Source organism: Equus asinus, chromosome 12 (genome assembly GCF_041296235.1).
Source record: "Equus asinus isolate D_3611 breed Donkey chromosome 12, EquAss-T2T_v2, whole genome shotgun sequence".
Lineage (NCBI taxonomy): Eukaryota > Metazoa > Chordata > Mammalia > Perissodactyla > Equidae > Equus > Equus asinus.
Window position 1 is genome coordinate 42,205,493 of NC_091801.1, and position 22,119 is coordinate 42,227,611.

The 22,119-nt window shown below is 37.7% G+C and overlaps 1 protein-coding gene and 1 pseudogene across 1 annotated transcript in view; both read left to right on the forward strand.

Moving 5' to 3' along the window:
• The window catches only part of LOC123283954 (large ribosomal subunit protein uL15m-like), a 68,522-nt gene that overhangs the window by 30,490 nt on the left and 15,913 nt on the right, over positions 1-22,119 (forward strand).
• The window catches only part of LOC123283950 (ligand-dependent nuclear receptor corepressor-like protein pseudogene), a 55,415-nt pseudogene that overhangs the window by 26,925 nt on the left and 6,371 nt on the right, over positions 1-22,119 (forward strand).

Genomic DNA, 22,119 nt, shown 5'->3' on the forward strand with positions numbered 1-22,119 from the left:
TGTTGGGGCATAAACCATTACTGCTCAGGTGGCATTGTTCATGGGTTCCAGCATCATGAACAGATTGGAGTTTTTGATGATGAATCCAGCTGTCTGAAAGGTTGCTCTCCCTTAGTAATGGCTTGGGAGATATGATGGTGGCATTATCTTGCCAGGCCAATGCCAGAGTAAAGGAAAGAAAGAGAGGAAGACAGTGTTTCATGTTCAGTTACAATGGGAAATCTTGATCTGGTGTCTTGGGTGGAAGCAGTCTACGTCAATGTCAGCTGCTTCTCCTGCTCATCAGTTTGATTCAGAGGTCTTCAGTGTTTGTAAAGGACCAGAGGTCAGGAGGAGCTTTCTTCCACTGTGAGATGTGTAGCCAAGGTTTAAGTCCTGGAGGTTTGGCTGCCATCTGGGTCGGGAGGAAGACCTAGTATAGTCCTTCCCAAGGAGATTCAAGGACAGTCTTTGGTCTCAGTGATTCCAGATCAGAAGGATGGGAGGAAATAGGAAACATTAGGTTGGAGAGTGGTAGCCAGATATTTGAGAAAAGTGGAAGAATTTAGGATCCAGTTCAGTTTACAGGTATATAACAAAACCTCAAAGACGATTAACAGGGTTAGAATCTAAATATCTACAAAGGTGCAAACATAATTTTTCTCTCTACAATTACCCCAATTTTTACCAAAGATAATCAGAGTAAAACTAATTTGTTTGTATTAAACTTGGCCTGATTATTTACATGAGTGTAGCAAGAATGGTGATTGACCACATAAGCTCTTTTAAGACTGCTTTGCTGGAACTTTTTATAAGGAATCTCAGATTTGACTCTTTCAAAGCCTCTGAGGCCAGGAAGCCAAGCCAAGTTTCAAGCAGTTGCTTACAGCTGTCTGGTCATGTCTGAATCTATGCATACCTCTCTCAAATATGACATTCCAGTCAAAGCCTTGGTAACATAGCCAATGTTTTCAATTGTACCCTGTTAGAAGGAGAACAGATTCTTCTTGAAATTATGCAAGTAACTTACTGTATTGCCATGAAAAGAACACTTGAGTTTCTAAATTCTGGAGGGATCATACAGGGAGAAAAAGTAAATGTTTCCTCTTTGTTTACAAAGGTATACTTTACCAATTGTAAATCATAGGTAGCTTAAGAGAAAAAGTTTCCTTAAATCTGGAAAAACAAAACACTAAAGAACCAGAAATGTTTCAAACAAGAAGTCGTAAAAATTATAACTATCCTTCTCAGCTTATTCAGTCCCACGTTATTAATTCTTGTTCTGCTTGAACCCAGTTGTTTCTTTTAGTTCTGGAAATTCTTTTAATCTTAAAAACTAATTCTAAAATTCATAAACATGTAGGAGTATCCAGGAATGTTAAAAAAGAAATAGAGTAATTGGCAGTTTATTGAAGGGGATTAGAATGCACCACCCAAAATATGCCATATGGATTATTTTGAGGTAAGGCCATTGAGAATCAACAGATACAGAAAGAAGCCTTCTTGGAGATTCTTTCTCTGACTAAGAGCAGAAACTTCTAAAAACTGAGGGCTGCCATAAATCTCTTCTCCTAAGGGAGTTTTATGGCTATGAAGAAGACAGAAAATCGGCACCAACATGAGCCTGCACAAACAAATTTTAATAAATAACCTTTATCTTTCCTTAGTTTCCCCCTATATTTACCTCCTCACAATTTACCACCCTTAGAAGCTCAAACCTCTTTTCCTTTGTCTTGTCGTTTCTTCACAAATTTATTACCCTTTGTTAAAATGGTAACAGTCTGACTGCCTCTTTAGGATTTTCATGTCATTTCTGAGGCCCCTCCACCATATGCATATGAAATAAACCTTTTTCTCCTGTTAATCTGTCTTTTGTCAGTTCAATTTGCAAGACCCCAGTTATTGAACCTGAGAAAGTAAAGGAAAAAATTTTTTCCCTCCTCATCAACATCATCTAGAATTACAAAAATTACAAGAGTAAATTACCAATGTAGGAAAGGATAAGCAGATCAGGTCATTTACTGAATGCCCTTAGTTACTCAGATTTATTTCTAGAACAGAATTAAAACTCCAGGGAAAAAAAAAAAGCACACGGGAGAAATAAGTACATATTAGAGGTGGCATTTCAAATCAGTGGAAAATGATAATTTTTCAGCAAATGATATTAAAGTAATTGGCTACATTTGGGAGAAAATTCAGGTGGTTCCTCCATTATTCCTCCCACCAAATTTTAGTCAGTATCCAGAAATTCAAATGACTAGCATTTACAAGGAAGTGCCCAACTTTTCTAATAATTAAAGAAGTACAAATTAAAACAATTTATTACTTTAGATCCATGATATTGGAAAGAGTGGAACAAGCTTAAATTGCGTACACTGCTAATGGTGTGTGGTATAAAAGGGAATGACCCTGAAGAACAATTTGGGAAGATCCAGTAAAGTGGCAGATGTGCATAGCTATGACCCAGCAACTCTACTCTGGGGGCCTACTTTGGAAACCCTCACATGTACGTACACAGAGAGACATATAAGAATATTAACTGCAGCGCTCTTTCTGAATTGAAAACTGAGAACAACCTAGACACTCATCAACAAGAAAACAGATAAATTCATTTATATGTGAAAACACATTAAAGTACCATATATTGTTTCTTTCCGATGTTTTATTAAGATATGTGATGTACAATGAACTGCACATACCTAAAGTGTACAATTTGATAAGTTTTGTTTTATTATATACTACTCAAACTATAACCACAATCAAAATAAGGAACATATCCATCACACACAAAACTTCTCTTGCTCCTTTGTAGTCTATCCCTGTCTCTTCCCTCTGTGCCCCATCCCCAGGAAACCTCTGATTATTTTGTCACAATAGATTTGTTTGCATTTTCTAACACTTCTTTCTCTCAGCATCACTGTTTAGAGATTCATCCATGTTGTTGTATCAGTTGTCATTTCTTTTATTGCTAAGTAGCACCCATTATATAGATATAACACAATTTGTTTATCTGTTCCCCCGCTGATGGGCTTTTGAGTTGTTTCCGGTTTGGGGCTATTACAGATAAAGCTGCTATAAAGAATCTTGTACAAGTTTTCATGTGCATGTATGTTCACATTTCTCTAGGAGTGGGACTACTGAATCAACTGGAAGGTGAAGTCTTGACTGTTTAAGAACCTGCCAAAATGTTTTCCAAAATGGTTAGTTTAAACATCTGATCAAATCTTTTGCCCATGTGATAAACTGGATTGTCTTATTATTATTGAGTTGTAAGAATTTTATGTCTATTCTAGATACAGTTACTTTGTCAGATAGATGTTTTGAAAACACTTTCTCTCAATCTGTGGCTGGATCGTCTATTTTCTTATGTGTCTTTTAAGGAACAAAAATTTTTAATTTTCATGAAGTCAAATTTATTGACTTTTCTTTTATAGTTTATGCCTTTTATTTTAGTTTATGCTTTATTTAAGAAATTTTTGCTTAACCCAGCATCACTAAGATTTTCTCCTATATTTTCTTCTAGAAAATTTATAATTTTGGCTCTTATATTTAGACACTTATTATGATCCATTTTGAACTAATATTTCCATATGGTGTGAAACGATTAAGACCTTTTTTTGCGTATGGCTCTCCAATTTCCTATCACCATTTATTGAAAAGATGATCATTTCCTCTTTGAATTCTCTTGGCTTCTTTGTCAAAAATCATTTGTCCACAGGATAGCCACATAAAAAGAATGAAGTTGTACAGCTATCTCATACCATATACAAAAATTTACTCAAATGGATCAAAGAGCTAAACGTAAGAGCTAAACCTATAAACTCTTACAAGACTACGTAGATTTAAATCTTTGTGACCTTGGATTAGGCAATGGTTTCTCAGATTTGAATAGACATTTCTCCAAAGAAGATATACAAATGGCCAATAAACACATGAAAAAATACTCAACATAATTAACTAATAGGGAAATGCAAATTAAAACCAAATGAGATACCACTTCACATCTGCTTGGATGGCCATAATCACAAAAGACAGGTAAGTGTTGGCTAGGGTGTAGAGAAATTGGAACATTCATGCTGTTGGGAATGTAAAATAGTGCAGCTGCTTGGGATATTTTCCAAAGTCTGGCAGTTCTTCAAAAGGTTAAACATAAAGTTACCCAGCAATTTCACTCCCAAGTATATAACCAAGATAACTGAAAACGTATGTCCTCGCAAAAACTTGTAAACAAATGCTCGTAGCAGAATGATTTGTAAAAGCCCCAAAGGGGAAGCAAATGTCCATCAACTCATGAATAAATAACCAAAAGGTGGTATATCCATACAATGAAATATTACTAAGCAAGGAAAAGAAATGATACATGCTACAACATTGAAAGCATTCAACTAAGTGAAGAATCCAGTCACAAAAGACAACATATTGTATGATACCATTTATGTGAAATGTCTAGAATAGGCGAGTCCATTGAAACAGAAAGTAGATTGGTGGCTGCCTAGGGCCAGGGAAGGAGGATTCAGGAGGAAATGGGGAGTGACTGCTAATTGATACAGGGTTTCTTTTGTGGGTGACCTAAATTTTCTAAAATTAAATAGTAATGATGGGTGCGCAACTCTCTGAATATACGAAAAACCATTTAATCGTACATTTAAAATGCGTGAATTGTATTGTATGTGAATTATATCTTAATAAAACTGTTATTTTAAAAATCTATTGTCCATAAATTTGTGAGTCTACTTCTGAACTCTCTATGGTGTTCCACTGGCCTGTGACTATTCCAATACCACGTTGTCTGGATTACTGTCTCTTTATGATAAGCTTGGAATCAAGTAGTTTTAGTCCTTCTACTTTGCTCTTCTATTTCCAAGTTGTTTTGGCTATTCTATATCCTTTGTAGTTCCATATTCATTTTAGGGTTGACTAATTTATTTCTTCAAAAGAACCTATTGAGATTTTCATTGAGATTCTCTCAAATCTACAGGTCAATTTGAGGAAAAATGACAACTGAGTCTTCCGATCCATGAACCAGTATCTCTCTCCATGTATTAAGGTAATCTTGGATTTCTGTCAGCAATGTTTTACACTTCTCAGTGTATAGTCCTGAATATCTTTTATCAAATTTATTCCTAGAAAATCCATGTTTACGTTATTGAAAATGGTACTTTAAATTTCAGCTTGACCATTTATTGCTAGACATAGAAATGTAACTAATTTTTGCATATTGACCTCATATCTGCAGTCTTGCTATACTCACTTAAAAGTTCTAGTAGCTTTTATTTGTAGATTCCTCAGGGTTTTCTTAGACAATTATGCACTTGAAAATAAAGACAGTTTTACTTCTTTTCCAATCTGCATGTTTGAGTTTTTTCTTTTGCCTTACGGTACTGTCTAGGACCTCCAATAGAAGTGGTAGGTAAACATTGTTGCTTCATTCCAGATCTTAGGGTAAAAGCATTCAGTCGTGCATCCTGAAATATAATGTCAACTGTAGGGCTTTTGTAGATACTCTTTATCAGGTGGAAAGAATTCCCTTTTATTCCTTGTTTGCTGAGAGTTATTGTACTGAATGAATCTTTGTGCATCGAATGTTTTTATATATATATTAAAATGATTATTTTTTCTTTAGTTTGTTAATATGGTAAACTATATTAATTGACTTTAACATTAAGTCAACTTTGCATTCCTGGGTTAAACCCCACTTGGTCATGATATATTTTGTTTTTTCACTCAATTCATGATAAGTTGTTTGTTCAAAAATTGTGAAGAATTTTTCCATCTATTTTCATGAGGGATATTGGTTTATAGTTCTTTTTTCTTGTAATGTCTTTATCTGGTTTTGGTATCAGGATAATGTTGGCTTCATAAAGTGAGTTGGACGGTATTCCTTCCCCTTTAAAAGTCTGGAAGATTTTGCGTAGAACTGGTATACTCCCTCCTGGGATGTTTGGAAGAAGGTGGGGGGGAATAGGGAAATGCTTGTCAAAGGGTACAAACTTGTAGTTATAAGACAAATAACCTTTGGGTCCTATTGTACAGCATAGTGATTATAGTTAATAATACTGTATTGTATACTTGAAGTTTTTTAAGAGAGTAGTTTTGTTTGAGGAAGATTAGCTCTGAGCTAGCATCTGCCACCAATCTTCCTCTTTTTGCTGAGGAAGATTGGCCCTTAGCTAACATATGTGCCCATCTTCCTCTACCTTACATGTGGGACGCCTGCCACAGCATGGCTTGATAAGTGGTTCCCATGTCCGTGCCCAGGATCCGAACCGGTGAACCCTGGGCCGCTAAAGCAGAGCACGCAAACTTAACTGCTATGCCACTGGGCCAGCCCCAAGACAGCAGATCTGAAGTGTTCTCACCACACACAACAAAAAAGTAACTATGATGGATGTGTTAGTTAACTTGACTGTAATAATCATTTCACAATGTATATGTATATCAACTGTTTGCATTGTACACCTTAAGTACATGCAATTTTTATTGTCAATTATACTTCTGTAAAGTTTGAAAAAAAATGTTTAGTAGAATTCACCCATAAAGTCATCTAGGCCTGAAGTGGAAATCACTTTCCTTAGTAGGCATAAAGCTAGTTATGTTCTTTATATCTTTTTATTAAGGGTAAAAAAAACAGCTTTATTGAGATATAATTTACATACCATACCACTCACCCATTACAAGTGTACAATTCAGTGGGTTTTGATATATTACATTATTGATTTTTTAAAATTGTGGTAAAATATATTCAACATAAAATTTGTCATTTTAACCATTTTTAAGTGTACAATTCAGTAGCACTAATTCCATTCAAAATGTTGTGCAGCCTTCACCACTGTTTTCAAAACTTTTTCATCACCGCCAACAGAAAGTCTGTAATTGTTAAGCAATAAGTCTCCACCCTACCCTCTCTCTAACCCCTGGTTATGTCTACTCTACTTTCTATTTCTATGAATTTGCCTATTCTAGATACTTCATATAAGTGGATTCATACAGTATTTGTCCATTTGCATGGCTTATTTCATTTAGCATAATGTTTTCAGTGTTCATCCATGTTGTGTCATGTATCAGATCTTTATTCCTTTTTATCATTGAATAATATACCTTTGTACATATGCACTACATTTTGCTTATCCTTTCATCTGTGGATGGACACTTGGATTGTTTTCACCTTTTGGTTTTAGTGAATAATGCTTCAGTGAACATTGACATAAAAATATCTGTTTGAGTCCCTGCTTTGAACTCCTTTGGATATATACTTTCAGCTTTCAACATCTGACCATGATGCGTCTTGGTGTAGCCCTCCTTTCATTTATCCGACTTCGAGTTTGTTGAGCTTCAGGGATATATATTGTTTTTATCATATTTGGGAAGTTTTCGATCACTACATAGTCAATATTTTTCTGCTCTTTTCTCTCTCTCCTCTCCTTCTGTTACTTCCATTACACATAGGTTGGTGTGCCTAATGGTGTTCCACAATTCTCTAAGGCTCTGTTCATTTTTCCTCGTTCTTTTTTCTCTCTGCTCCTCAGATTGCATAATCTCCATCAGTCTGTGTTTAAGTTTTCTGGTTTGTCCATCTTTCGGTTCAGATTTATTGTTGGGCTCCTTTAGTGAGTGAGTGTCCAGCCACACCCTTGATGTTCTCTCCAGAACAGATTTTCTCATTTTTTTGTAATGTAGATAGGTTGAGAACTTTCAAATCTTCAATTTTGGTTTCTTTTTCTAACTTGCACCTCAAAACTCTTCCAGCCTCCACCCATTCCCCAGTTCTAAAGCCACTTCCACAATTTTAAGTATCTGTTACAGCAGCACCCTACATCCTGGTACCAAAGTCTGTATTGGTTTGCTAGGGCTGCCTTAACAAATTACCACAGACTGGGGGGCTTAAACTACAGAAATTAATTTTTTCACAGTTCTGGAGGTGAGGAGTCCAAGATCAAGTTGTGGGCAGAGCTGTTTCTTCTGAGGCCTCTCTCCGTGGTTTGTAGGTTACTGTCTTCTCCCTGTGTCTTCATGAGGTCTTCCCTTTAGACGAGTCTTTGTCCAAATTTCTTTTTCTTGTTTGGACGCCAGTCATCTTGGATTAGAGCCCATCCTAATGACCTCATTTTAGCTTAATTACCTCATTAAAGACCTTTTCTCCAAATAGAATCACATTATGAGGTACTGGGAGTTAGGACTTGAACATACGAATTTTTCAGGAACACTCTTCAGCCCGTGACATACTTCCTGGTATGGAACCTGCATCCTGTCAGCAAGCTGGGGTGTGGGTGCTCAGGGCCCGGTGTTTTCAACCTGCTCCTACCTGTGGTAGAGTTCCACCTTCCAAGTAGGGGCTACTTGGGGGAACAGAGCCCCAGTCCTCTTGGCTACATTTGCCTGGAATAGAACTTCTGCAACATGAAGCTGAGAACGTTAGAGACTGCAGCAGCCTGCTCTCCCAGGGAGAAACTCTCACCCTAGACTGCGAGCTAAGAGGAGAGAGAGGGTCTCATTTTCTTGTAAAGCTAGATCACTCCGACTTGTAGGAGGGGTGGAGGTAGGAGTGGGACATGGCTCAAATGGCACAGACTTGCTATTCTTACCCAGATTTACTAGATTTTCCTGAGTAAATGTTTTTTAATTGCTGTATGCCATTAGGACAATTTCCAGAAAATTTAAATTTAAAAATAATAATAATTTTTACCATTTTTTTTTTTGAGGAAGATTAGCCCTGAGCTAACATCTGCTGCCAGTCCTCCTCTTTTTTTGCTGAGGAAGACTGGCCCTGAGCTAACATCTGTGCCCATCTTGCTCTACTTTATATGTGGGATGCCTACCACAGCATGGCTTGCCAAGTGGTGCCATGTCCACACCCAGGATCCGAAGCGGCGAACCCCGGGCCGCCAAAGTGCAATGTGCGAACTTAACCACTGTGCCACAGGCTGGCTCCAATTTTGATCATTTAAATGATCGTTTCATGGGGAAATGTTCTGCCGAGCTCCTTATACCACCATTCTGGAAGTCCTGTCTCTATTACTTCTTGAGTCAACTTGGCTAGTTTGTGTCTTTCAAGGAATTTGTCTATTCAATCTAAGTCATTAGTTTGTTGGCGTAAAATTGTCTACTCTATTCCCATATCACTTTTAATGTTTGAAGGTTCTGTAGTGATGTCTTCTCTCTCTTTCCTGATATTATTTATTTGTGTCTTTTCTCTTTTTTATCCTTATTGGACTTGCTTGAGATTTGTCAATTTTATTGATCTCAGACAAATCGTTTTTGGTTTAATTGGTTTTCTCTCCTTTTTGTCGTTTTTGGTTGTTTTTTATTTTTATTGATTTCTTCCTTTTATTTACTTCTTTCCTACTTATTTGGGTTTATTTTGGTCTTCTTTTTCTGGCTTCTTAAGCTTTAACCATAGTTTTGAGAATTTTCTTCTCTTCTAATATGAGTTTTTAATGCTATAAATTTTCCTCTAAGAACTGCCTGGCTATACCCCACAAATTTTGATATGTCATGCTTTCATTTCCATTCTATTCAAAATATTTTAAAATTTCTTCTGGGATTTGTTCTTTGATGCATGAGTTATTTAGAAATACGTTTAGATTCCATATATATGCGGATTTTTCAGTTATCTTTTTTTTTTTAAGATTTTATTTTTTTCCTTTTTCTCCCCAAAGCCCCCTGGTACATAGTTGTATATTCTTCGTTGTGGGTCCTTCTAGTTGTGGCGTGTGGGACGCTGTCTCAGCGTGGTTTGATGAGCAGTGCCATGTCCGCGCCCAAGATTCAAACCAACGAAACACTGGGCCGCCTGCAGCGGAGCGCGCGATCTTAACCACTCGGCCACGGGGCCAGCCCCTCAGTTCTCTTTCAAATACTGTTTTCTCTGAGTTTGAAAATTTTTGTAATTGAGGTCACATTGGTTTTTAATATTGTGTAAATTTCAGGTGTACATCATTATATTTCAGCTTCTGTATAAGTTACATCATGTCCACCACCAAAAGTCTAGTTTCCATCTGTCACCATATATATGTGCCCCTTTACCCCTTTTGGCCTTCCCCCACCCTCTTCTCCTTTGGTAACCACCAATCTGTTCTCTGTTTCTGTGTGTGTGTTTGTTTGTTTGTTTATATTCCACATGAGTGAAATCATACAGTATTTGTCCTTCTCTGTCTAACATTTCACTTAGCATAATACCCTCAAGGTCCATCCATGTTGTCGCAAATGGCACAATTCCGTCTTTTTTATGGCTGGGTAGGATTCCATTGTGTACATATACCACATCTTTATCCATCATCTGTTGATGGGCACTTAGGTTGCTTCCCGGTTGTGGCTATTGTGAATAATGCTGCAATGAACATAGGGGTACATGTATCTTTTCAAATTAGTGTTTTCGTCTTCTTTGGATGTCTACCCCGAAGTGGAATAGCTGGATTGTATGGTAGTTCTATTCTTAATATTTTGAGAAATCCCCATACTGTTTTCCGTAGCGGCTGTAGCAGTTTGCATTCCCACGAGCAGTATTTGAGGCTCCCCTTTTCTCCACATCCTCTGCAACTCTTGTTATTTCGTGTCATTTTAGTAATAGCCATTCCGATGGATGTGAGGTGATATCTCATTGTAGCTTTGGTTTGCATTTCTCTAATTATCAGTGATGTTGAACATCTTTTCTTTTCTTTCCTTTTTGGAGAAGATTAGCCCTGAGCTAACTTCTGCTGCCAATCCTCCTTTTTTTGCTGAGGAAGACTGGCCCTGAGCTAACATCCGTGCCCATCTTCCTCTATTTTATGTGGGATGCCTGCCACAGCCTGGCTTGAGAAGCATTGTGTAGGTCTGCCCCCGGGATCTGAACTGGAGACCCCAGGTTGCCAAAGTGGAAGGTGTGAACTTAACCGCTGTGCCAACGGGCCGTCCCCTGAACATCTTTTCATGTGCCTGTTGGCCATCTGTAAATCTTCTTTGGAAAAATGTCTGTTCATATCCTCTGCCCATTTTTTGATTGGATTGTTTGTTTTGTTGTTGTTGAGTTGTGTGAGTTCTTTATATATTTTGGAAATTAACCCCTTATTGGATATATGACTTGCAAATACTTTCTCCTAGTTGGTGGGTTGTCTTTTCATTTTGTTGATGGGGAAGACTTTTAGTTTGATGTAGTCCCGTTTGTTAAATTTTTTCTTTGTTTCCAGTGCCTGAGGAGACATGGTATTCAAAAAGATACTGCTAAGACTAATGTTGAAGAGCATACTGCCTATGTTTTCAGCTAGGAGTATTATGGTTTCATGTCTTACATTCATCTCTTTAATCCATTTTGAGTTGATTTTTGTGTATGGTGTAAGATAATAGTCTACTTTCATTCTTTTGCCTGTGGCTGTCCAGTTTTCCCAACACCATTTATTGAAGAGACTTTCCTTTCTCTATTGTCTGTACCTAGCTCCTTTGTCGAAAATTAGCTGTCCGTAAATGTGTGGTTTTATTTCTGGACTCTCATTTCTGTTCCATCGAGCTGTGTGCGTGTTGTGTACCAGTACCATGCTGTTGTGATTACTGTAGTTTTGTAGTATGTTTTGAATTCAGAGATTGTGATACCTCCAGCTTTGTTGGTTTTTCTCGAGATTGCTTTGGCTTGTTATTAGTTTCTAATTTAATACCATTGTGGCCAGAAAGCATAGTTTTTATTATTTGAATTCTTTTACATTTATTGAGACTTTCTTTACGGCCAATCTTACCGTCTATCTTGGTCAGTGATCCAGTTGTATTTGGGGAAAATGTTAGGTAGAATGTTGGTTGATAGAGTTATTCAAGTCTTCCTTTACTGATTTTTCTGTCTACTTCATTTGTCATTTATTGAGAGAAGGGTATTGACATCTATAATAGTGGCTATAATTGTGGATTGGTGCAGTTCTTTTAATTTTATCATTTTCTGTTTTATGTATCTTGAAGTTCTGTCATTAGGTGAATATGTATTTAGTGTTGTTCTTCTTTTCCATACAATTTGACAGTCTCTACCTTTTCGTGACAGTCTCTATCTTTTCATGTTTCAAAAATCTCTACCTTTTGATTTTTTTTACAGCATTCACAGTTAAAATGATTACTGGTTGTTGTGATTAAAGTGGTCAAATGCACCATTGTGCTATTTATTCATTCTCTCTCTTATTTGTGATCTCTTTGTATTTTTTTTCTACCTTCTTTTAGAAGGCAGAAAATTTTACATTTTCTAATTCCATTTAATCTCCTTTATTCAATTGTTAGGAATAAGTCAATATTCTTTTCATATTATCTGTACTCTTTGTTTTGTTTATTTTATAAGTTGTTTTAGGGTTTATATTAGACATCTTTCACTTATTATGCTCTACCTTCTGATCATATTATTATCCTTCATGTATAGTATAAGCTCATTACAATAGTTTACTTTCATTTCACCTTTCCTAGATTTTAGGTTATTGTGGATATACATTTTATTTCTACATATATTAGTACCCCACATGCATTGTTACATTTTTGTTTTAACCAGTCAGTAATGTTTTAAAGATATTTAAAAATTAGGGAAAAGTGTATTTTGTATTTACTCACAAACTTTCCGTTTCCAGTGCTCTTTATTTCCTTGTGTATATCCAGATTTATAGTTGGTATCATTTTTCTTCTGTCTGGAGGATTTTCTTTAATATTTATTATAATGCTGGGCTGCTGGTGATGAATTTTAGCTTTGATATGTCTGAAATAGTATTTATTTCATTTTCATTTCTGAAATGTATGTTTACTGTATATAGAATTCTGGGCAACCATTATTTTTCTTTCAGCTCTTTAAAGGTGTTGCTCCATTGTCTTCTGGCTTTCATTCAATCCAGTGAGAAGTCTGCTGTAATTCTCATTTTTCTTCTGTACATGTGTCTTTTTTTGGGCTGCTTTTAAGTTTTTTCCTTATCACTGATTTTAAGCAGTACGATTATGATGTGCATTGGTGTAGTTTTCTTTGTTTCTTCTGCTTGGGGTTCATTGAGCTTCTTGGAAATATGAGTTTATGGTTTTCATTAAATTTGGAAAAATTTCATCCGTAAGTCCTTCAAAATTTTTTGTCCTATCCCTCTCCTCCTTTTTGGGAGTGCAGTTATATCTGTATTAGGGCACATGATGTTTTTCTATAGCTCACTGACATTTGTTTTTTTCCAGTCTTTCCTCTCTCTCATTTTAGATGATTTCTGTTGTCTTTAAGTTCATTAATCTTCTTCTACAGTGTCTAACCTGTTGATAATTTTAACCATACTATTTTTCTTCTCAGACATTGTATTTTCACTTCTAGATGTTTATTTGTGGTTTGTTTTGTTTGTTTCCTTTTAGATTAACAAAGGTTCTTTTACCATGCTAAAAATATAAAATATACCATCTTAACCATTTATGAGTGTAGCACAATTCAGTAGTGTTAAGTAAATTCATATTGCTGAGGAATAGATTTCTTTTACATCTTCCATATCTCCTTAAAATGCTCATCTTTCATCCTTTTTGAACATATGAACTATATTTATACTAAGTGTTTAAACATTCTTGCCAACTATTTCTGTCATCTCTGGGTCTGTTCATATTGATTGATTTTTCTTTTTATTTTAGGTCTTATTTTCCTGTCTCTTGCATATCTGGTAATTTTTTTTTGTCAAGTGCCACATATTGTGAATTTTATTTTCTTAGTTGTTGGAGTTTCTGTATTTTTTTTCTAAAATATTTTCAGGCTTTGTTTTGAGATTCAGTTAAGCCATTTGTAATCAACTCTGCCATTTTGAGGCTTGCTTTCTTGCTTTGTTAGGTGGGTCCAGTACAACTTTTAGTACAGGACTAATTTGGTCCCAACACTGATGTGATACCCTTTTGAGAATGTCCTTGTATTAGGAGGTTTTTTTTATTTGGCTAGTGGGAATATAGAGTATTACCAGCCCTGTGTGAGTTCTGGGATGGCTAGCTTGAATCTTTCTCATGGTCTTTCACTGGCCTTGAATCTTTCTCATGGTCTTTCACTGGCCTTGAATAGTTTCCTCACACACCTGCATTGATCAGTACTCATTTGTAGCTCTTCCTCTGCAGATCTGTCTTCTCTCATACTTCATCCCATAAATGCTCGTAAGATTTCCTTGTATGAACTCTGTATCTTTAGCTCCTGGAACCAGCAGGCTCCGTTTGGGTACTTCCTGCCTGCACACAGCCTAAAAATTCTCTCCAGGCTGTAAGCTGGGGCAATAATATGGCTCACATCTTTTGTTTCATTTCTCTCAGAGATCATTATCTTTCACTGACTGTTGTCTAATATCTGGACACCACTGTATGTTTTGTCCGGTTTCTTAGTTGTGTGTGGTGGGAGGATAAGTCTTGTTGTTTTCTTTTTAATCCAGTTGTTTTCCCCCGTCATTGCTAGAACCCCAAATCTCAAAAATACCGCATATTGATAGCAGATACATACAGATGTAGTAAAACTACAAAGAAAAGCACAAGAAGGATAAATTCTCAATTCAGAATAGTGGTTACTTCTGGGGAAGCTGGGAGAAAGGGGAATGTGATTAGGTATAAAAAGAGACCTATAGGGGGCCAGCCCCATGGCCGAGTGGTTAAGGTCATGCTCTCCACTTCCACGGCCTGGGGTTCGCTGGTTCGGATCCGGGGCATAGACCTACACACCGCTCATCAAGCCATGCTGTGGCAGCCTCCCACATAGAAGAACTAGAATGACTTATAACTAGGATATAGAACTATGTACTGGGGCTTTGGGAAGAAAAAAAAGAGGAAGGTTGGCAACAGATGTTAGCTCAGGGCCAATCTTCCTCACCAAAAAGCGTGCAAAAACAAGACCTATGACTATTTTTATAATATTTTATTTCATAAGCAGGGTATTGGGCACATAGGTATTTGGCTTAGTGTTAGTCACATTTAATATCAGTCCTGAAATATTTCACAATTGAAAGATTTCAAACAGAACAAAGGATTAAGTTTTTTAAAAAGACAAACTGGAAATACTAGAAGAAAAAGCAGGTATGTCTTAGTGGTGTCTATAACCTTGATTGAACCTTTTACTCCCTCTACAAATGGATGTATAATATGTAAGAAACAGTCTTCAAATTAATATTATGAATCATTCATAAAAAAACATTGAGCCGGTCTTGTGCCCGTTCTTTGATTTTTGCCCTGAGAAGTTGATATGGGGAATATATGTATTTCCAGACTGTTCTTGACTTTTAGAAAAGTTTAAGGCAACTTGACTGAAGTGAGCCAACTAGAATCCTGAGTAGGGAGAATGAGGTCACATTCTGTGGATTCATTCTTCCAGGTCTGCAAAACAGTAAGAAACCATTTCCTCAGTATTAGAGGGATCAGATAGCAGCAAGACTCGGAAAGCTTCACCAAACTGTCTTCTGTTTCTGCCATATGCCTCCCAGAGGAACCAGAACTAGCAATTCTAATGGCCTTGCACAGTTGTAGGAGAACTCCTGCCACTACCATGCATGTATCTATGACTTTCCCTCCTTTATATTTTCCCCTGTGAACATGAAGGACTATAGTAGTAGTTAATTATGTTTTCCGAATATTTCTGATTCTTTGCCTTCCAGGACGTGGTAGGACTGCAATTCCCAAATTCTTGGTTTGGGTGGGGTCATGTGAATAGTTCTGGTTAATAAAGTATAGGTGGAAGAAATCTGTGTCACTTACAGACTAGAGCTTTTCATTGCTGGTGTGAGGCCCTTCAGAATCTTACTTCCTTTTGTCACAGCAACCTGCAAGTTTCAGTTTGGTGGCTGCTCTCTCAGCCTGGGTCCGGGAATTAGATAAAAACTAGAGTTCCCAGATGATCCTTGATGAGATTATGATATAATCAAGAAATAAACCTTTGCTTAGAAAGTGCTAAAAATTCCTTTGTATCATTCAGTTCAAATGTCCCTTCAGAGAGGCAATCCTTGACCACACAGTCTAAAACCCACCACAAATATCAGTTGCTGTCCAGCACAATCCCCTGTTTAATTGTCTTCATAGTACTCTTTACTTTCAGAAATGGTTTTATCTATCTGCACTTCTTTATTCTATTCCCCACCCCCTGCCCAAAAAAGCCCCCAGAATACTCCATGAGAATAGAAGACTTGCCTGTTTCATTCACTGCAGTATTCCCAGCACTTTGAGGATAGAGAGACATGAAAGAATCAGATTAGCCTAATTTTTATAGGCCATGGTAAGTGCAGTGTGAAGTCACTGAAGGGTAATGAGACTCTGACTACTTTTGGAGAATGGACTGGAAGCGGGCAACAGTGGAAGTGAAAGTAGATCAGTCAGTAAACTCTAGCATTGTTCTAGGCAAGATAAAGGGGGGTTGAACAAGTATGGTGTTTGTAGATCAAAAAGATAGGTCTTGTTTATGTGGGAATTAGGGAAGAGAAGCATCAAGAAGACTCTTAGGTTGCTGGCTTTAATAACTAGATAAATGGAGGTGCCATTTAATGAGATGGGGAATATAAGGGAAGAGCACTTTGGGGGGACTGTGGCAGAGAGTTGGATATCTAGAATTTCCTTCTGACTATGTTATGAAGACATCCTAGTCAAGATGTCAATTAAACAGCTAGATACTGTCCATGAAAATAATCCATAACCAATCTATAAACGAAAATTTGGGTGAATTTGTTCTGAGCTGAAATCTGAGGACCATGGCCCGGGGCCTTTCTTCCCACAGGAAGAAAGGGCACCAAAGAAGTGAGGTGTACAGAGTGGTTATATACCCCCAAGCAGGACGTTTCACATATGATTGAAATGTCCCTCCCACAATAGTCACAAGATTGCCCTGTCAGCACAGCACTTGATGGACACAGCAGGTAGTAGGTCTGCTATCTCAGAGGGCCTAGCAGGAGGCAAATCTATTGTCTCGAGCTGGGCAGTCACAGGTGAGCACAGCAATCAGTTTCTAGCCTAAGGAAAGACGCTTAAGCCTTAAGGAGATGCCAACTTTGGGAGAGGGAGGGAAGTTGCACCTTTATCTCAAGGGCCTTTGTTCTTGCCATAGGGAATATCTAAAGCGGATATACAATGCATGCTCAACAGCCACGGTCAGGCCGTTTTGGAAAGACAAGGTCAGGCCGAATTAGGTTTACACCAAATGGCTTCCTCATATTCTCCAATATATCCTATTGCTTGCCATTTTTATTTGTCAATACAAACAAGTTGAACTCAGATTTGGGATGCAGATATAAACCTGAGAATTTATAAACCATTTAAGATCACCTGTGTTGGGGAAGTGGGAGAATTCCCCCCCTTTTCCTTAAGGTTCTTATGGCTGGTCAAATAATTTAAAAGGCAGGTTAGCAGGAGAAAAATCAAACAAAGTTTAATAGCATGTATACATGGGAGAAACTCAGGAGAAACAGTAACTCAGTCATCTGGCTGAGGCTGCCTGTTTAAATTTCTTCAGCTACAGACAAGGAGGATGTTGGGGGTAGTGATTTGGAGCTTCAAAGGGGAGGAAGGCAACTCCTGGAAATGGAAAAGCAAATGTTTGGTAAATAGAACTTTGATAAGAATGGGCTTAGCAAGGATCCTCCCAGTCTACCAGATACCCAGAGTTATCTAAGGTGATGGCTTGTCCTGGGGACTGGCCTTTATTTTAAATTTCTTTTAGTCAGTTGGGGAGAAGGTGGAATGTTCTTCCTGAGTCTTCTGAGCCTTTATTTTCTTCAGCTTGAAATAATCCACATACCAGAGTGGTGCATCTTGTGGTGGGCCGGTGGGGGGGGGGGGGGGGGTCATGCCCTGAACCCCATCACCTGCATAGGAAAAATAGATTTCAACATTTAGGGGTTAGATAGTATAAGAGGAGCCACTAAAAGTGAGAGAAGCATGGGCTATCCAGAAACCCAACAAGAAAAGTATTTCAAGGAGCAAGTGCTCAACTGCTTTGAATGCTGCTAAGAACTCATTTAAGAGAACAGAGAATTTATATTTTTTTCAGCTTTATTGAGGTATAATTAACATTAAAAAATTGTACATATTTAATGTATACATTGTGATGAAGTTGGACAATATGCTTACACCCATGATACCATCACCACAATCCTGGTAATAAATATATCCATCACCTCCAAAAGATTTCTTACGTCCCTTTGCTTTTGTGTGTGTGTGTGGGAAGAACATTTAACATAAGACTTATCCTCTTAAGTTTATAATGTTGTAGGTCTCTAGAACTTATGTATCCTGCATAACTAAAACTTTATGCTGAACAACAACTCTCCATTTTCCCCACTCCCGTCCCCTGCTTGTCTAAGTTTGACTATTTTAGATACCTCCTATAGGAGAAATCATGCTATATTTGTCATTCTGTGACTGACTTGTTTCAGTTAGCATGATATCTTTTTTTTTATTGAGTTAATGATAGGTTACCATCTTGTGTGATTTCAGTTGTACATTAATGTTTGTCATTCGTGTTGTAGGTGCACCATCTCACCCTTTGTGCCCGCCCCCCACCCCACCTTTCCCCTGGTAGCCACTAATCTGTTCTCTTTGTCCACATTTTTAAATTCCTCCTATGAGTGGAGTCATACAGAGATTATCCTTCTCTAACTGGCTTATTTCACTTAACGTAATTCCCTCAAGGTCCATCCATGTTGTTGCAAATGGGATGATTTTGTTCTGTTTTGCAGCTGAGTAGTATTCCATTGTATATATATACCACAACTTCTTTATCCATTCATATGTGGATGGACACTTAGGTTGCTTCCATGTCTTGGCTATTGTAAATAATGCTGCAGTGAACATTGGGGTGCATAGGACTTTTGGGATTGCTGACTTCAAGCTCTTTGGATAGATACCCAGTAGTGGAATGGCTGGATTGTATGGTAGTTCTATTTTTAGTTTTTTGAGGAATCTCCGTAGTGTTTTCCATAGTGGCTGCAGTAGTTTGCATTCCCACCAGCAGTGTATGAGGGTTCCTTTCTCTCCACAACCTCTCCAACATTTGTTACTATTAGCTTTAGATATTTTTGTCATTCTAATGGGTGTAAGGTGATATCTCAGTGTAGTTTTCATTTGCATTTTCCTGATGATCAGCGATGATGAGCGTCTTTTCATGTGCCTATTAGCCATCTGTATATCTTCTTTGGAGAAATGTCTGTTCATGTCTCCAGCCCATTTTTTGATCGGGTTGTTTGATTTTTTGTTGTTGAGTTGTGAGAGTTCCTTATATATTATGGATATCAAGCCTTTGTCAGATATATGTCTTGCAAATATTTTTTCCCAGTTAGTGGGTTGTTTTTTTGTTTCAATCCTGTTTTATGTGCCTTGAAGAAGCTCTTTAGTCTGAAGTCCCATTTGTTTACTCTTTCTATTGTTTCCCTTCTCTGAGAAGACATGGTGTCCGAAAAGATCCTTTTAATACTGATGTCAGAGAGTGTACTTGCCTACGTTTTCTTCTAGAAGCCTTATGGTTTCAGGTCTCACCTTTAGGTCTTTGATCCATTTTGAGTTTATTTTAGTGAATGGTGAAAAAGAATGGTCAGTTTTCATTCTTTTACATGTGGCTTTCCAGTTTTCCCAGCACCATTTTTGGAAAAGACTTTCTTTTCTCCGTTGTATGCACTCAGCTCCTTTGTCGAAGGTAAGCTGTCCATAGATGTGTGGTTTTATTTCTGGGCTTTCAATTCTATTCCATTGATCTGTTCACCTGTTTTTGTACCAGTACCATGCTGTTTTGATTACTGTAGCTTTGTAGTAAATTTTGAAGTCAGGGATTGTGATGCCTCCCGTTTTGTTCTTTTCTCTCAGGATTGCTTTAGCAATTCGGGGTCTTTTGTGGCCCCATATAAATTTTAGGATTCTTTGTTCTAATTCTGTAAAGAATGTCATTGGGATTCTGATGAGATAGCGTTGAATCTGTAGATTGCTTTAGGTAGAACGGACATTTTAACTATGTTTATTCTTCCCATCCATGTACATGGAATGTCTTTCCATCTCCTTATGTCGTCATCCAATTCTCTCAGAAAGGCCTTGCAATTTTCATTATATAGGTCCTTCACTTCCTTGGTTAAATTTACCCCGAGGTATTTTATTCTTTTTGTTGCGATTGTGAATGGTATTCAGTTAGCATAATATGTTCCGGGTCCATCTATGCTTTTACAAATGGTAGTATTTCCTTAATTTTTAAGTTTGAATAATGTTTAATTGTGTGTATATCCCACACTTTCCTCATTTTCTTTATCCACTTGCCTATTGATGGACATTTGAGTTGTTTCTCTATCTTGACTATTGTGAATAATGCTGCAATAAATGTGGGAGTGTAGATATCTCTTCACAATCCTAATTTCAAGTCTTTGCATATATACCCAGGAGTAGAATTGCAGGATCATGTGGTAGCCTATTTTAATGTGGTTGTTTTTGGTGAGGAAGATTGACCCTGAGCTAACACACCTGTTGCCAATCTTCCTCTTTTTGCTTGAGGAAGATTGTCGCTGAGCTAACATCTGTGCTAATCTTCCTCTACTGTATGTGGGATGCTTTCACAGTGTGGCTAGACGAATGGCACTAGGTCCATGTCCAGGATCTGAACCTCCGAACCCCAGGTCGCCAAAGTGGAGCACACGAACTTAACCACTATGCCATCGGGTTGGCCCCAATCTTCCTCTATTTTTTGTACGTGGGATGCCACCACAGAGTGGCTTGATGAATGGTGTGTCGGCCCACACCTGGGATCTGAACCCATGAAACCCCAGCCGCCAAAGCGGAGCGAATAACTTCACCACTGTACCACCAGGCCAGCCTCTATTTTTAATTTTTCTTTTTTTTGAGGAAGACTGGCCCTAAGCTAACATCTGCTGCCAATCTTCCCCTTTGTGCTTGAGGAAGAGTGGCCTTGAACTAACATCTGTGCCAATCTCCCTCTATTTTATATGTGGGTTGCTACCACAGCATGGCTTGACAAGCGGTGAATGTCTGCACCCAGGATCTGAACCTGCAAACCTGGGCTGCAGAAGCGGAGAGAGCTGAACTTAACCACTACACCACAGGGCCAGCCCCTACTTTTAATTTTTTGAGGAACCTCCATACTGTTTTCCATAGTGGCTGCACCATTTTGCATTCCCACCAACAGTGTACAAGGGTTCCAATTTCTCCACATCCTTGCCAACACTTGCCATTTTCTGTTTTTTGGTAATAGTCATCCTAACATTTGTGGGTGATATCTCAATTGTGATTTTGATTTGCATTTCTTATCAGATTTGGCAATATGGAGGTTATTCATAGGAAAACATATGAATCAAAGAGGAGGAAAAGAGAGTCCACGTAGAACTCTCAAGAAGTTTTGCTATGAAAGCAAGCAGAGAAATAGGCTCAGCTAGAGGGATTACGGGGTAAAGAAAAGTGGTGTTTTGTCTTTGTTTTTTTAAGATGAGCGATATTACAACATTTTTTATGATGAAGAGACCATCCAGCCTGAGGAGAGATTGATGATGCAGTAAAGAGAGGGGATACGGAAAACAACTAAACCCCTAACTAGGTGGCAGACGTAGGAGTCCAGATCGCAGCTGGAAAGACTGAACGTTAACAGAGGAAAAGCCACTTCCTTCTCTTTACTATGATGCAGAAGATAAATGCAGTTGTAGGAAGGATTGTACATTTCGTGGTGGGATGTGGGAGAAATTCCCTATCTCGTGACTTTTTTCTGAAGTATAAAGGAAAATCATTGGCCAAGAGAGAACATACAAAATAGTCATCGCGGAGAGCGAAAAAGTAAGTTTTCTAAAACCCTGGAAAAGGATGACCGGCTTAAGGTTTGTGATCATGAATTTAAAGAAAGCTTGTCAGCCTGAAAGCCAGTTCTTTGTGGCCAGGAAAGAGGGCAATAATGAAAAGTGTTCTAGAGAGAGCAAATACAGTAATTGTTGTAGCTTCTTATTTACCCTAAATGATCACTTAAAGTGTATAAGTACATTATAATCTATAACAATGTTAAAGAAAATATATAGCTAACAGAAGTTGGCAAGTAGAAGGAGCAAAGAAGTGTGAGAGGTTAGGTGTGTGAGTATCTTCATCTCGCACAGAGTGAGGAGCTAATGTATAATTTTGACAGTTGAAAATCCAAAAAACAGATGTTTGAAGTACTTACCTTATTTAAATTATACGGTTTATCATAAAATAACTAAAATACTAAGAGGAAATAGT